Source organism: Squalius cephalus (genome assembly GCF_949319135.1).
Source record: "Squalius cephalus genome assembly, chromosome: 15".
NCBI lineage: Eukaryota > Metazoa > Chordata > Actinopteri > Cypriniformes > Leuciscidae > Squalius > Squalius cephalus.
The window spans coordinates 4292157-4309942 of record NC_137136.1 but is presented as its reverse complement, the minus strand read 5'-3'; the positions used below and the strand labels follow the sequence as shown (position 1 = coordinate 4309942).

The 17786-nt window shown below is 37.1% G+C and overlaps 1 protein-coding gene across 7 annotated transcripts in view; it reads right to left on the bottom strand.

Moving 5' to 3' along the window:
- Positions 1-17453, bottom strand: part of plekhg4b (pleckstrin homology domain containing, family G (with RhoGef domain) member 4B) — a 70306-nt gene extending 52853 nt beyond the window's left edge. For 4 of the 7 annotated variants that reach the window (XM_079895120.1, XM_079895122.1, XM_079895116.1 and 1 more), the window contains exons 1-3: positions 17047-17453; positions 4925-5035; positions 670-735 (exon numbers count right to left, since the gene is read on the bottom strand). The gene's annotated coding sequence lies outside the window, so the exon portion shown is untranslated. Of the gene's footprint in view, positions 1-669; positions 794-4924; positions 5036-17046 lie in introns of those variants that run through there. The other 3 variants (XM_079895121.1, XM_079895117.1, XM_079895118.1) reach the window with 2 other exon arrangements.
- Positions 17454-17786: the final 333 nt, after the last annotated feature.

Genomic DNA, 17786 nt, shown 5'->3' with positions numbered 1-17786 from the left:
GTGACAGTAAAGACATTTATAATGTTACAAAAGGTTTCTATTTCGAATAAATGTTGTCTTTTGAACTGTTTGTAACACTGATAATAATAATAAATGTTTCTTGAACAGCAGATTAAAAGGATTTCTGAAGGATCATGTGACACTGAAGACTTGAGAAATTATGCTGAAAATTCAGCTTTGCATTACAGGAATACATTCTTGTAAATTGTTTTAATATGTTTTAATATTTCACAATATTACTGTATTTTTGATCAAATAAATGCAGCTTGGTGAGCAGAAGAGACTTTAAAATGTTAAATTAAAATCTTACTGACCCCAAACTTTTGAATTTGTAAATTGCAGTGTGTTCAAACATAACCATACACACACGCTGTGTATTTTTGGAGATGTGTGTTTCCCAGGGAGTAGCAGGCAATAAACAATCCTTTCTAAATGTTATCACAAGTGCTGAATTGTACAGCTTAAAGTGGATTACAACAGCAAGAAGACACCAATGTTCAATAAATTCATAAACAGAATACACAATTCATCAGCCAGGTAATGGTGTATCAGCAGGAGCATTTCACAACATCTCTGAACAGGACTCAGCCGATCAAACTAATCAAATAAGACAGATTTGATTCCATCAGATATGCTATTAATCTAAAATATCAAGCAGAATTTACTCACAAAGGTGAATCTCTACATGCAGCGGTCAGTGTGTGTGTATCCTCTCTAGATCCTGTAGATGTGAGTCTGCAGACGTCAGGCAGAGAGAGAGAGAGACATTAGTGCTCTGAGCACCTCACACGGCCTTGAGAAACACACACACACACACACACACACACACACACACACACACACACACACACACACACACACACACACACACACACACACACACACACACACACACACACACACACACACACACACACAGTCGGTCTGGGAATCAAGTTTTCTCTGCTGTGGGAGTGACCGGCACAGACAGAAGCCTGATATCAGACGGACACGACTCGACCAAGGACACAGATCCGAGTGTGTATTGTGTATTTTGAGAAACAGACTTAGAAAAACATAATTATTGCTTAGAGGCTGTTCTTCTGTAGCTAATGGAGTTCAGTTTCATTTAAGTGTGTCAGAAAGACAATTTTGAGATTTTTTTAAAACTGTACAAGAGAGACATCACTTGAGATGACCTGATCTTTTTGTAATGAGAAAATCTGAGAAGCAAAGACTCAATTTGCTGTCTCTTAAAAAAATGTCTATGAAACGGTTGAGATATTAAAGAGATTGCATTGGTGATTTTTCCTTCCTAGTCAGAGCCAGTTTGAGTGTGTATTGTGTATTTTGGGAAACAGACTCAATATTGCTTAAAGGTTGCTCGTCCATAGCCCAATGCTCAATGTAAGTGTCTCAGATGATTCTCCTACAATTCCTGCAGACTGCAGATGAGACACATGTGGGGCTGAGAAGCAGAAGACTTCAGCATTTTCTCTCTAATTAATCACATTTCTATCTATGAAACAATTGAGAATGTTTTTTTTTTCCTACACAACTTTAAGAGAAGTAAAAACAGAAACAAATAGAGTCGACTTCATGACAATTTTGAGATATTTTCTGAAAATGAGACGTGTGAGATGATAGTTTTTTTAAGAGATGTTGTATTTAATCATATTTTTCTACAACCTAGATAATAAAGAAATTGCATTCTTCCTAACCAGGTCCGATCCGAATGTGCATTGTGTATTTTGGGAAGCAGAACGTCAAGAATAAGTGTACATTCAGAAAACACACACCGACCCGCAGTGTGTCCTTCTAAGGGAACTACTTGACCTCCCAGTCAAACAGTGTTTAGACCACATGGAGATAATGGGAGAGGCTTGAGGGTTTATATTTAACCACACTTTCAGTGTTTGGTGAGGACAGACTCAAACATTCATCAATCTCAGTCGCAAACAATCAGTCTCAACGATGCAGCTAATAGATGCTCATTAAAAACACACACCCCTTCCCACAGCTGGACCGGGCCACGCGGCTGAAAACATTATATTGGCTTTTTTTTTTTTTTCAGTATTCCATATACACAAGATCTGGATATTTAACTATTTGTTCTTTTCAATCAAAGAAATCATTTAAAACAGCCATTGTTGCAAAATTGAATCATTTAATTTAAGAATAGAGGAAAAGGTCTGGTTTCACAGACAGGGTTTAGATTAAGCCAGGATTAGACCTTAGTTCAATTAGGACATTTAAGTATCTTTTATAAACGTGCCTTAGAAAAACACATTACTGGTGTGCATCTTGAGACAAAACTATGATGACACTGACATATTTTAAGATATGCAAGTGCAAGTTGCTTTCATTTAAAACAGATCAAACATGCATTTTAATCCGGGACTAGATTTAAGCCTTGTCTGTGAAACCGGGGGGTAAAAGTTAAAATGCATAACAATATTACCTAATCTTAAAGTTTGAGTAGTTGTTTGCAAGTAGACACAGCAACAAACCATTACAACTTGCATAACAAGCAAGTTAAGAAAGGCCTTAGTTATAATTGTATGGTATTATCACTAATGGGTTTCTTCACTTTAGTGGTTTGTTGCAACCGGCTGCAGATTTCTATATTCTGCTAGTTTATTGTTGTTGTTTTTTTCATGCCAGTCTATTTCATGCCAGTCTAAACCACATGACAAAAAAAAAATAAAAAAAATAAATAAACTGTGATCAGACCCATTTTTAATTTGAATAATAATTTCTGTTGATGGCTGTTCAAAAGTAGTAACCAAAAAGACCTTCAAATGTGTTTGATCACAGTTTGTTTTGTTTTTACCACGGTTAATGGTGTAGTTACGGTATTTACCAGCAGGGGTTAATGGCCGAGACTAACCAGCCAAACCTCAACACTCTGGGTGGTCAGTTCTTGGACAGAAAATGATGCTAACTGGCAGTCAAGCGTCTGGCTACACGAAACTACAATTTACACCACTGGCTTGGAATATTTTTTAAAGAAGTCTCTTCTGCTCACCAAGGTTGCATTGATTTGATCACAAATACAGTAAAAACAGAAATATTGTGAAATATTATTACAATTTTAAATAATTGTTTTCTATTTGAATTTATTTTAAAATGTAAAGTATTCCTGTGATCAAAGCTGAATTTTCACTTTCAGCATCATTACTCCAGTCCTCAGTGTCACATGATCCTTCAGAAATCATTCTAATATGCTCAAAAAACATTTCTGATAATTATCAATGTTGAAAACAGTTGTGCTGCACAATATTTTTGTGATACATTTTGTTTCAGGATTCTTTGATGAATAGAAAGTTCAAAAGAACAGCATTTATTTAAAATAGAAATCTTTTGGAACATTTTAAGTATTTACTGTCACTTTTGCATTTTTTTATTTTTTTTATCTTACTTGGTGGTAAATATTTCCTTGGTAGCAAATCAGCATATTAGAATGATTTCTGAAGGATCATGTGACACTGAAGACTGGAGTAATGATGCTGAAAATTCAGCTTTGATCACAGGAATAAATTACATTTTAAAATATAACACACACTTGTTTTAAATTGTAATAATATTTCACAATAATGCCGTTTTTACTGTATTTTCGATCAAATAAAAGCAGCCTTGGTGAGCAGAAGAGACTTCTTTCAGAAACGTCTGACCAGTAGTGTACATGGTGGCTCTCAGTTGTCACTGCACACAGTATTTTATCGCAGAGGAACTCCAGGGATCATTCGCACCTGTCATCCAGCCGCCCCCTGCCGAGTGTGTGTGTTCAGACACACAGACCTGCCAACACAAAGCCCACTGTCTTCTCTATACCGTAAGCACAGGTGGCTGGAGAACCGAGGGTTCACGTTACACAAACACACACACTCTTGTGATATCAGCTGAGGTTTGACTCTGGGAATGTGATCCAACACACACAGGCCAAAAGGAGAAGGAAAACTACCTTGACCCAAACGCAGAGTTCAGACTTGAGGGTAAAGGTCAGTAAACACAGCTTGTAGTCACAAAATAACAGTGCCAAAGTGAACATCTATGAAGAAAAGTGCAACTTTAATCTTACCCATAACATTGGGAGAAGCCTTAGTTTCTGAAAGCCATGCCAAGTCCTAGACACTTTGAATATTAGTGAAGCAAAAAATAAAGCAGAAGAATTTTTCTTCAATTTTTCTGTCATTTGTTAACATGAGCTAATAATGAAATATAGGCTACTTCTAAAGCATTTATTAATCTTAGTTAATGTTAATTTCAACATTTACTAACACATTATTAAAATCAAAAGTTGTATCTGTTAATATTATTTAATCAATATGAGCTGACATGAACTAACAATGACAATTGAACTAACTAACAATTAACTAACGTCAAAAGATTAATAAATACTGTAAGAAATGTATTGCTCATTGTTAGTTAATTGATTAACAAATGTTAACTAATGGGACCTTATAAAGTGTTACCGTAAGTTTTAAGAAAATATCTGGCAAACATGAAAAATGTATATGTGGAAGCAATGGATCTTGTGCAGCATAATCTTCCCTTTTTCCCTTTGCGGACACAATAAATATACATTAAAATGTTTTAAAGATGTTTAAGTTATATAAAATAGACATGCAAATAAAAAAAACACACAAAAAAACAAGAAAATCAGAAAAATGTCAGAAAAATAAATCCACCAGGGTTATACTCTAGTTAACTGAAACTAACCATAACAAAAAAATATATAAATATATATTTTGCTACTTGAAATAAAAATACATGTTAAAAAAACTTAAATAAAAAAAAATAAAAAAACGTATTTTATTTCAGCTAGTCAGCTAGCTTTTAGTTTAACTTGAAGTACTAAAATAACTAAAACTGAAATAAACTGAATAAAAGCAAGACATTTAATAAAGATGTCAAGAAAAGCTGAAACTTTAGCAACGCTCACCTTCGTGTCGCTGTCCTTCGCCTCACAGTCGTCTGATCCGAAGCGCTGGACTGTGCCGACAGCTGTCTAACCACACACACGCCACATGTTTCATCACTCACTCCGGCTGGCCTGAGGAACACATCAAACCTCAGATAAGTCTTCAGTGGGGCGTGACACTCTCGGCTAATCTGTTTATTCCATCTTTCTTCCATTCGTACTGTCCGGCAGTATTTTATCGCAGTGTGACTGCAGGGGTTTGTGCCAAAGCATTGAAGTGAGCACACTTACTATAGAACATTATCTTGAGAAAAACGATAGGGTCATCATAACGGTAAAGCAAGCATGCTGGATGTTAATCCTTCTCACAATAGCAAATAAGTGCACACAACTCATCTTCAGTAAATCATTTCACAAATTTTGTTCATACTACACATATTCATACCATATAGAACATTGTGAAGTTAGTTCACATTCAAATGTAGTGCCTACTTATATGCGACTGTATGCGATTTCGGACACACTGAATTACACTTTCATTTCTGGTTAATTCAATTGTTAAACGTTTTGGATCATGTTGATAGTTAATTTAAAGGTGCTCTAAGCGATGTCACGTGTTTTTAGGCCAAAAACATTTTGTCACATCCAGCAAACATCTCCTCACTTCCGCTACCTGCCTGTCCCCTGAACACACTGTAAAAAAACGTGGTCTCTGTAGACAGCCCAGGCTCCACAAACGGCAACAAAAACAAACTGGCCCAGCCTGGACCGCGAAACATAACAAACAGTGTTCCAGCCAATAACCGACAAGAAGGATTTGGGGTTGGGGGGGTTAGTGCGCGTGCACATGAAGGGGGGTGTGTGGGGAGTGGAGGAGAGAGAAGCATGAAGAGGGAAGTTAGCTAGAGGAGAGATGTCCTAGACAACGACAACGACTAACGTTACAATTATATTCTCTTGAATTTTGATATGGCCGACACACGACCATAGAGACGACGTTCCTATGAACAAATAGCAAAGAATAGGGAAAAGGAGAAGGAACGCGCGAAGTCCCGAATTTACATCGGAAAAGCCTTCGACTCGTTCATGACTGTTTCAGGAAGCACGGAAGGGAGGGGGAGGGGACGGGATGAGGGGGAGGGAGGGTCGAGCTAGCCTCCGTTTTGTTTGACAATACTTCGAACGTCAACAAGAAGTGACGTCACCCAACATCGCTTAGAGCACCTTTAATTGAAATGATTTATTTTCATATGAACTTATTTCCATGTTTTTTGTTTTTGTTTTTTTATAATATGAATTTATTTTGTTTTCATAGTTTTATTTACTTTTTATATTTCGTTGCATTTTTAAGTCTTATGGTGATGATACACAGGGAAACTTTTTGAGCAATGCTGCTGAGCAATGTTGCCATCAACGGGCAACCAGATGAGACACAGGGCCCATGACCGATCTAAATTATCCAGTTGGATTTTTATTGCCCATTTTCAATGGGAAAGTGCCCAAGCAACAATCGCTCAGCAAGATTGCCCAGCAACATTGCTCAAAAAGTTGCCCTGTGTATCATCACCTTTAAAGGTGAAATGGGCATTGAGATGAACGGCAGTCCATTCTCCAGGTTTATACCCCTTTTTCACATCCACATTGTCTTCAAAGAATGGTGTTTCGAAAAGAAAGCATGTACTTAAGGTTGGCTAAATGACTAAAATGTATTCAAAAGTACAGATTCTTAATGGAGGTCATTTGACTGGTCAGATTAGTACCATAAATGAGGTCTAAATTATTTGGGGGTGGGGGTTGGGGGGTTAGTGCGCGCGCACATGAAGGGGGGTGTGGGGGGTGGAGGAGAGAGAAGCATGAAGAGGGAAGTTAGCTAGAGGAGAGATGTCCTAGACAACGACAACGACTAACGTTACAATTATATTCTCTTGAATTTCGATATGGCCGACACACAACCATAGAGACGACGTTCCTATGAACAAATAACAAAGAATAGGGAAAAGGAGAAGGAACGCGCGAAGTCCCAAATTTACATCGGAAAAGCGTTCAAAAGCTGGCGAGAACTCTGCCGGCAGAAGGGCTTCCAATCCGACATTCAGGTGGCTCTGTTTTTGCTGGACAGGTGTGTAAATCCAGTCTGGTTTTTCTAAATGGGTCATGACTGTTTCAGGAAGCACGGAAGGGAGGGGGAGGGGACGGGATGAGGGGGAGGGAGGGTCGAGCTAGCCTCCGTTTTGTTTGACAATACTTCGAACGTGACGTCACCCGACATCGCTTAGAGCACCTTTAATAATTGAATAGTTAAACTACACCTGTGGTTATTCTGCTGAATGGGACACTTGCGTGAACTGACTTCAGACAACCACAAAAAATGACCTTGAGACCAGTTGGTTAAAATTAGTTTTAAAAGTGGCTCAGAAAAGTAAAAACCTTTAGCATCAAGTGTTTGCAGATGCCACTTGGATTGATATTTTGTATGGTAGCACTTTATTTTACAGTCCTGTTTCCCATGTACATACTATTATTACAGTAATTAAAATAACTGGGTAATAACTAGGTACTAACCCTGAACCTAACCTTAACCCCTGTATATTACCCAGATCTTTCTAGGTAAGTAAGTACATGCAAGTACTGTAAAATAAAGTGCAACCTCTTGTATCTAATGTGACAAAATTCAGGCCTTTTTTAAATGTGACTTATGTGTCAAAACACATTTGGAGCCTCCGTATGTGTAAATATATACACATCCATCCAAAAGTTTGGGGTCAGTAAGACTTTGCTTATGAAATGAATACTTTTATTCAGCAAGGCTGCATTAAACTGATCAAACGTGACAGCAAAGACATTTAGTGCCAGATTTACTAACAGCTTGCTCCAGCGCAAACCCTCTTTAGGTGTTAAAAAATTATTTCCTAAAGACACGCAGTGAAAAATGAGTGCTGAAAAGCAGGGTTATTTTGCGGCTGAACTTATTGCATTTGCATTTGTATGAGTTTCCCTTTCAGATGCAAAATGTATGGGAGGAGAGTATTTAAATGAATCATGCGAGGTCATTTACTAAGGTTTGCACTCGTCAATTTACTGGTATTTGCGCCATTATTTAACGCCCCAAAAAAGCATGTCTTAAACCAGACTGTAATTTGCGCTGCTCTAGATTGTGTTGGTCATTATGGAAATGATCCGGCTGTGTCTGTGTTCTGTAATGTGTGTGTCGTCAGTAGATCAAGCGCTGAACTTTACACTCCCAACGCCGCTTTTATGGGATTGCGCTCTCACGCTACTTTGCCCTGTTTGGTAAATCTGGCCTAAAAGATTTCTATTTCAAAATAAAAGCTATTCTTTTGAACTTTCTATTCATCAAAGAATCCAGAAACAAATGCATCACGGTTTCCACAATAAGCAGAACAACAGTTTTCAACATTGATTGGTGAGCAGGAGTTTCAAAAACGTTAAAAAATCCTACCAACCTCAAACTTTTGAACAGTAGTCTGAGCAGTGGAACACACACACACACACACACACACCCACACACCCACACACACACACACACACACAGCAGCTCGCCCTCACTGAGCCCAGATGAGACCAGATGTCAGGCTCTTTTGTCACATGGATTACAGGAAACACTCAGCAAACACCTGCAGGTGTGCATTCCACACTAGACAAAACTCCTCCTTCATATCAATAAAAACCTGTCTGAGCTTTAGATCAGAGACCACCAGTCAGTAGCGTAATGGACTCATTCACCCAAAAACTGAAAACTGTGTCATTATTTACTCACCGTCATGTCGTTTCAAACCTGTTGAACACATCCATGAATCTTCACTTCATAGTAACAAAAGGGCAATCATATCAGACCTCATTACAACACATGTGCTGTATATTTCAGGTCTGTGTGACAATATCCATGTTAATATTTGTTATTCAATCAAAATCTTGCAAATCTCATTCTCTGTTCCACGCTCAACAGAGACCAGAACCAGTTGCAATGATCAAACCGAAAGCAAGAAATCAATGAAGTATGAGTGAATAATGATATCGTTTTCATTTTTGGATGAACTACTAATTTTAAACTTCCGCAAAAAAATAAAATAAATAAATAAATGGATTGCACATACTGTAACATTTTCATGCATTTGGATTACAGAGTTATAACATACACTAATAAACTTAATATGATGCATATTTGTCAGTCATACATGAAACAGTAAAGATGTTAAACTATTAACCAGGTTTTAACCAGGTATATATTTATCTTCAATAAATTAAATATTTTTCAATCTCATACTTTTTAACTGAATATTGCTTGTTCCACATTTTAACCAGTTTATACTTTTTAACAGAATAAATTTGTTTTAATTTTTATACTGATTCTAAGCAATTTGAAGAAATGCATTTTGAATAGGATTTCTTTTAGTAAAACCAAATAGATGCACATATTTAATAACAAACTATGCCATGATTGATAATAAGATAAGTCCAGGGATACGATTTTGAAAGGCTGCGATTAGGGTGAGAAGGAAGAGAGGCTAATGGCAGCTATATATCAAACACCTGGATTGTTAAGCTTAGGGTTAGTCGAGTCTTTCATTTACTGAGGAAAGGACAAAAATTACAGGCCAATGCAAGAAGAATTTATGCAGGACAAACTTGCTAAAGGCTTTGAAACATTCACAGCAAGTGAGTCAGAGATGGATGAATGAACAGGTAGATTTCCACAGTAGAGTTTCAGTCCCGCATTCAAATCAGAAAGACTGTAAATATCTCAGATGGGCGTTTTCTTCAGGTCACAGAAAATGTCAGTGTGGTTTGGAGTAGTTTATGAGAAGCTGTGGACGTGACTCATCTGTTGACCTATATGCAAAGTTCAAGCAATACTACAAAACTGCATTTTAGCAAATTCTCTCTTATAAAGGACAAATAGAAAAAGAAACTACAATTTAATATTGCCTGATGCAAGACTAATCCTATAGTGTTGTTTGTTCAGATCTCTGTGTGCACTAGTAAAAATATGTTTAAAAAATGATCAAAAACATTAACAAATTTGCATGGGGATATAAAAGAAAAAGCTTTCAGATATTTCTGATAAAGTTTCTAATAAAATTCTGATGTAATTCTGACTAATTCTGATGCAAAACTAGGGTGATGTGTTTGTTCAAATCAAGCAAATCATGGTTCAAAAATGATCAAAACTGGGGGATATTAAAAAGAAGTATCGCCTTTCTCTCATATGTTTCTGATAAAGGACAAATAGAAAAGAAACTATTACACAGAAACTAAGGGTGATGTTTGCTCAAATCATTAGAAAAGTCATGCTTCAAAAACAAAAACATTAATAAGCTTGTGGATATTTTTTAAAAAAAGAAAAGAAAAGCTGAACCATTGCATTTCTCAAATATTTCTGATAAAGGACAAATAAAAAAAGAAACTACATTTCGACAGTTTCTGATGCAAAATTTGAAGCTAGGGTGTCGTGTTTGTAAAAATGATGCTTAAAATAATCAAAAACATTGACAAACTTGGGGAATTTTGAGATATTTAATTTAGACATTATTTTGTTTTAAAGATGTTACCATTATTAGTGATATCACTAACTTGAAGGGGTGTTTTTGCATTCCTCTGCGCTACTTTTCTATTGATTTTCTGGTACATATGTTCTAGACAGACATGCTTGACCGTTGCGCTCGCACCTTGCGTGTTTTGCAGTGTCTCTTGCATGACATGCCGCTCTAAAAGTGTGGAGCGCAAAGTTAAAATAGCTTCAGCTTTTAGAAAATCAAATCTCTTTAAGAGAACAACCACTATTATTTAAGCCCCTGATATTTAAGCATTTTTTCCATAATCGGACATCGGTTTTGTAATATCGGATTCACTATGACAGTGCACTTTATTTTTTGCACTTTTACAGACTCCTCGATTTATCGATGTAGAAGTATGTTTTGATTTGTATGCAAGGAGGGAGTGAAATTACAGAAATTACAGTTCTGACATAAGTCTTAAATAAAATGGTTTAGTTCAGTGCTGTTGTCACTGTAAAAAATTATTCTGTAAAAAAACGGTAAACTACTGGCAGCTGTGGTTGCCAGCATCATACCGTAAAAATACGCTATGTTACTGTTTTTTAAATTAACAGCTAAATACCGTTTTGTCAGCTACAGTCTGAAACTGTAATTTAACAGCATATAGCTGTTTAAACATTAACAGTAACATGCCGTATTTTTACGGTATGATGCTGGCAACCACAGCTGCCAATACTTTACTGTTTTTTTACAGAATTATTTTTTACAGTGTATCATTGTGCCAAAAACAGAAATAAAACAATAAATAAAGGTCGGTTTTGCATTATTAAACATGCAAATAACCAGTATTGGTATCGTTATGAAAAATCAATATCCGTCAATCTCTAATCTCATTTCCTTTGCTTGTAAAAATTAGTTGTGTGTGAATAGCTCCTAAGACTGTTACCTGAATTTGTTTCACATTTAAATACTTAGGGATGCTCGATATATCGGCCCCCATATCAGTAGCGGTAGCCCGTCGACATATTAAAATGTTTAATGTTATCGTTATCTGCCCAATAAAATATTAAAGCCGATAAATAATGTATTATTTCCTTCAGCTGAGACACTCTGTTCGCCATAATGGTTGTGAATTGCTTGAAATATGATTGCAATCACTTCAAAAAGAAAAATCTGGTTAAATGCAACATGTGCAGCGCAAGTCTGTCATATGGGCTCCATAAAATTATCATGGGATATGGCTTTCAATGCTGAGGCTTTTGTTTTTCTAATCAGGCTCTCAAAAATTACATATAAAATTTGGAATTAGATTTATTGGCCAATTTATCGGTTATTGTATCAGCTACAATTTTCATATCGGTGCATCCCTAGAAATATTCAACAGCATGAAAGGAGCATGTATATATTTCCACTTGTGAACGTTGGGAGATAATTGAAGAGTGTTTCCGGAAACCAGCCCCATGCATTTCCAGTAAAGGCTCAGAAATGAGCGAGAGGCCTGAGACACGACACGCTCCCTTGAGTTCGTCCTATGTCGCAACATAAAGGCAAGAGGAGTAAATGAACACCCGTAGGGAGGGATGCAGATTGAGCACGTGGGCGAGGTACTTCCTGTTTTCATTTGGGTTAATTATACTCCTCTCCAGAGGATAGTTCCTATCTCAAGAGAAGTTCTTCAAAACTGAGGCACGAGCAGCACTGCTAATGCAACCAAGCATAACCAGATGCACAAACCTCCCTCTTATAAACGATAATTCACATGCTTTTGAACGGATGGAATGTATACCTCGAATGCAATGGAAAACAACGTCTGCCAAATGCAAAAACATAAAAGTCATGATGATTGTAGTGTAAATAACAGTGAGGTCAAACTGTCAAATGCCAATTAGGCTTTAATGGCTCAGATACTGTACTGATTGCATGAAGCATAAATTGTCCCACTTTAGGAGATACCTGTGTGGTTTCAGTTAGAGTTAGGGTTATGCACTCAAGTTTGGAATCATTAAGAGTGGTGAAAGTTTTTGAAAGAAGTCTTTTATTCTCATCAAGGCTGAAAAATACTGTATAAACAGTAATATTGTGAGATATTATTACAATGTAAAATAACTTTTCCACGTAAATATATTTTAAAATGTAATGTATTCCTGTGATCAAAGCTGAATTTTCAGCATCATTACTCCAGTCTTCAGTGTCACATGATCCTTCAGAAATCATTCTAAAATGATGATTTGTTGCAACCAAACAAAACTTGACAAACTTTATAATCAAAAATTAGGGGCACAATGTCACATAATGGCTGTTCTTATGTAAACTAGATCATTTGCACAGTTATCTCTGTAATGGCTCTTTCCTGTTTGGTAAAGTGTTTGTTCAAGATGGATCCCTGTAGAGTTTGGTCTTTTTGTGCTAAATGCCAAAAATACACTTGATGACGTACAGTATGTTTGAATACTACAACCACCTCTGACTCTGAGGATTTACAATTTAGAGAGCGAGTCAGTTTGAACAGACTTAAGTGTGTCATTTCTTCTTCATTCGTGAGCCAGTTTTATAAGCAGAGACTATAAGTATAATTTTTGTTGTTTAAGTCCACGAAATGTTTAACATTGTGACTTAACATTGATCTGTTTGTGTGAGCGGCTTTGGGACAGGACTATCCGTTTGTCTAAAACAATGAACAGTCACTATTTTTGCAAAGAAACCAAGTTCACCTTTAACTATGACAAAAAAAATCCTGATGGATGAGGCACAAATCCTTGGCTGTGTCCAAAACCTGAAAAATGCTGCCTACAATGTTTGGTGGATTTAGTCATTATAAGTAGTCATTAAACATTTGCTCGATTAACTCTACAGCTCTAAATATGTTCTTTATCATCAGCTTTGGAAGACTGTCTGAAACTGGTTTCACCTCCATACAAAAACATGCCTGTGAATTCACAAACGGACTGGCAAAGCATATTCAAAAACTCTCGTGGTGACCAAGAATATTAAATATAAAAGTTCATGAGGGGCATTAAATATCATCTAATGGCTCTGCAATGCTTTCTAAGCTTTTTCACACACAAAAAAAAGCCAAATCAAAGAGACACCGCCACCAAAAACTAACGCTCAAGTGGAAAATTCTCCAAACTACAGACTAAAATTTGTAGAGAGGGCTAGTTTGATGTTTACATGCATATTCCTCCATTCCCAGTCTTCAGCCTTGCCCACACTAAAATGTTTTCATTTGAAACTGCATCTTTTTCTCTCCATTTTGGCCTTCTGTTACACTGAGATGGCGTTTTTGTCCTGCAAAAAACATAGCTTTTTGAAAACGCAAGTGGATACATTTAAAAAACACCATTTTCATGTTAGAAAGAACTGTGAAAACGGAGAACGATGACAATGTTAAGTCATGTGACGCATATTGAACTAACAGATGTTTATACTAGTTTATACAATAGTATGTGTCTGTTAAGTGCCATTCACTTTCAAACTGTTGCTAAAGATATGTTACTTTGTACACTCTTCATATCGCAGTCCTGCAAAGATGACAGAAAATGTACTCACATTTGCTGTCCTGCAGCAAAACCTGCGCATTGAAGACCAAACATGGTGACTGAGTGCGACCTGGATGCATCAGTGAATATATTTTGCTAAATAAATGATCATGTCTGTATCATCTCAGTGAGCTTTTATGAGGTTTAACGCATGCGAAGTAAGGAGAATTTAGTGTTTTCCGACGTTTCAGTGTGGATGAGAGAAACCTTTGAAAATGCTAGTGTGGACAGAAAGCGTTTCGAAACGAAAACACTGTTTTCAAATGTAACAGGATTAATGTAGACGGAGCCCGAAGTGCATTAGTATTCTTGTTGCACTGGCCAGAAGAAGAGCAAGAGGAGGCGGGTGGAGAAAAGCAGCCCATCGTGTCACCGCCGACATGGGACGCCCGTCCACTTCTAACTGCACATTGCTAAGCAACTGCTTGAGGAAACAGAGAATTTGTCCAGTGTTTGGTGAAAAAGATGCAAAGTGGCTCTTGAAACTCTTGAAATCTTATTTCATGCATTGCTTTTTATCATCTGCATGTATGAATTCGTCACTTAGCAAAGTTTCTTGCTGATTTCAGAAGAAGAAAATACATGCAGAACACAATAAATAAGCAAACAAATGAATAAATGAAGCAGCTTCAGCAAAGAGGAAGATTACCAGTGATTACTGAATTTGCAAAGCATTATGCGAGTTGCGTTTCTCTGAGTGAAATTGTCTGTAATGTGTCACAGCAGATACTGGAAATGAAGGGCGTAACTTAGTAGATCACACACATACAAGATGCAATCTGCAGTAAAATGTCCCCACATCACTAAATGATCACTAAAAGGGTTTATAACAGCATTTAAAAAGCTCTGAAAGATGTGAAATGCAACATTAAAAGCACATTTACAACATCTGCATTTAATGCGCCGTGAGATCTGCAGCCATCAATCATTCACTTAACAAGCACTTACAACACATGGCAGCAATTACCTCTCACTCAATGACACCCGACGAACTGAACAAATGATAATCACCATTACTTGCATTGCAGCGTCTTTGGAGTACTTACGGACAAAATAGCCAGCAATGAACCAATAAATTGATTAATATGCCAGTGTTTGCTCTTTTTTAAGTAACATTGTCATTGCCTGATAACTCGCTCTCTTGGCTGATTAGCAAACATGGTGAGGACCAAAATCAATCAGTACCAACTTTTCCGTTTTCAAAAATGCTTGTGAATAATTGAGTAATAAAGAGTGTAAAATAAGTGCATATGCCATCCTGGTCTCTATCAGCATCGGCTATTGAATGATTATTTGATCATTGTGTCAAAAATGAAACACTGCATTACCCAAGTAATGAGCAAACAGGGACAAATGCCACTTTTATGTGCAAAATGTCCTTTCTTTTAACTCTTTTCTTTGGTTTTATTCTTCTGACGCTCCTCAAATACACCGGTCAAGATGCAGAGCGAGGGAAAATAGTACCTGATTCAATTAGACTCAAATTAGATTGGAAAGGGAAAAGTCGCTCTGTTTTGTTTGGAGGTCCCGTTCCAAAATTAGTGAACCATTTTCCCTGTGGATTCAACTCAAGAGGCTTGGAGCTTAATCAAGTGGAAATTGGGGATAGACAGTGGGGGTAGAAGGACAGAATGAGGCAATTGTTCAACTCGCTCTTTGATGTCAATGCAATGAACCCAACAAAAATATACCAAGCTGTTGCACACAAGTTGAGAAAAATTCAACATAAATGAATCACGTGCATGATTAGGATAATTATAGGACAATACGGGCTATACGCGCAAACAAATCCAAAACATCACGCCTCAGTCGCCGTCCAGCAGAGCATCAGCACTGTAAATGGATTCTCTTCTCTTCAGACAGGCCATTATGAAGCAGATGTATGTATTGTTATATCTAATCTGTCCTTTTTCTACATAATTCTCCCTTCAGCATCTCAGAAAGCACGCAGACAAACTCCCAGCGCCTCTATTGTGTTGCGGAGCTTTTCTCATGCATGAGTCAGGGCTGCAGATAATCACATTTTCCTAAGAAAGGCTTAGTCGTGCAAAGTAGCGCAAGTGTCTCTGTAAGAGTAAAGGGATGCATTAACAGGAGCTGCAGCGTAACATCTTCAGCAAGAGTGCTCTGGGAACAAGTGTAGTCGATACAGCCCATGCAGATGTCTGGAGAGCAGGAGGTCAATGCAACACTGATATACAGAATATATTTTAAAATGTCATTTATTCCTGTGATCAAAGCTGAATATTCATCAGCATCATTACTCCAGTGTCACATGATCCTCCAGAAATCATTCTAATATGTGATTTATTATCAATGTTGGAAACTGCTGCGCTGCTTAATATTTTATATACCCTGTGATACTTTTTTCAGGATTCTTTGATGAATGAAAATGAAAATCTTTTTTTTTTTGAAATATCAAATCAGCTTATTATAATGATTTCTGAAATGGATCATGTGACACTGAAGACTGGAGTAATGATGCTGAAAATGTAGCTTTGAATCACAGAAATACATTAAAAATAGTAATGCCTTCAAAATTTTGACAGGTACTGTGTATGTATGTATATATATATATATATATATATATATATATATATATATATATATATATATATATATATTACAAGAGGTGCACAAAACTGTAGCAATGAAATTAACATTATTTTACCCAATATTCACAAAATAACATTTGAAAACAGTAAATGCATCTCTGTTAGGCATCTCAAAACAGCCAAATATAATCCGATTAATCAGCCATATCAAATACATAAAAACCAAGCTCTCTCCCAACATGCATGTGTATGTAATGTCACCACAAAGTTTCCCTACTAAAATAATACTTTAAACCAGTATAAGATCATTTTGATGGTCCTAAGGTCTCAGCAAACCATCTTAGGCTTTTTTTTATTATTATTTTTTAGCAGGGTTTCCTTTAAGCATCATAAAATAATGATTACTTTATATTAAACATGGTATTTGAGATCAAAATGTTCCCATGCTCTTTTTTCCCCCATCATGGGCACTTGTTGCACAGTCAGCATGTTGAGTTGGAGATTATCCAGTGGCAGAATCAGAGCTCTCTTACCTTCTCTGTGTGACTGAGATGCAGAGCAGCGATGCGTCGCGTCAGTCCCGCGCGTCTCCGTCGCGCTGCGCGTTCGAGCGCTGAAGGAATGTGGGTGACCGTGTGAAAGTGGCAACGCTTAACTGGCATTATTTTCTAACTTCCACCCACTCCGAATGGAAACAGCCAGTTGTCAATGGCAGAGGAGGTTCTCTCGCGCAGCACAAAGTAGGAACATTTGCATTTCTCCGACCCTCCCCTCGCTTTTCACGGATGGCATTGTGTGGCGCGGTTGGGGTCCTTATTTGGCCCCCGATTAAATCCTCACTGGCCTGCGCTCAAAAAAACGACTTATAGTTATAGTTATAGTCTGACACATCGCGTTAAGACCCAGTATTTACTATATTCTCTTCTGAAATGTGCTGAATGCAACGACACCAGTTTACAAAAAGCTTTGCAAAAAGGTTTTGGAGCAACAAGTGTCATCGTAAAAAGTACAAGACACGTGACTCCCCATTTCGAGGTTCCTCAGACTGACAGAACCCTCTGATGAACATGTCCTTGTCAGAGATCCTCAGATATCTTGTTGTATATTGGAATAACTTGATCATATATCTCAAGTCATTCCTTTATGATGTGGATAATGATGGCCGTCTTTAAAGTTCTTGAAGAAACTTAAGGGTTCTTCAGAGAAAAAAAGGTTTCTAGAAAATTCCTTAAGTCTGACGACAGGGAATTTCACACGCTTTAGTTTTCAACAT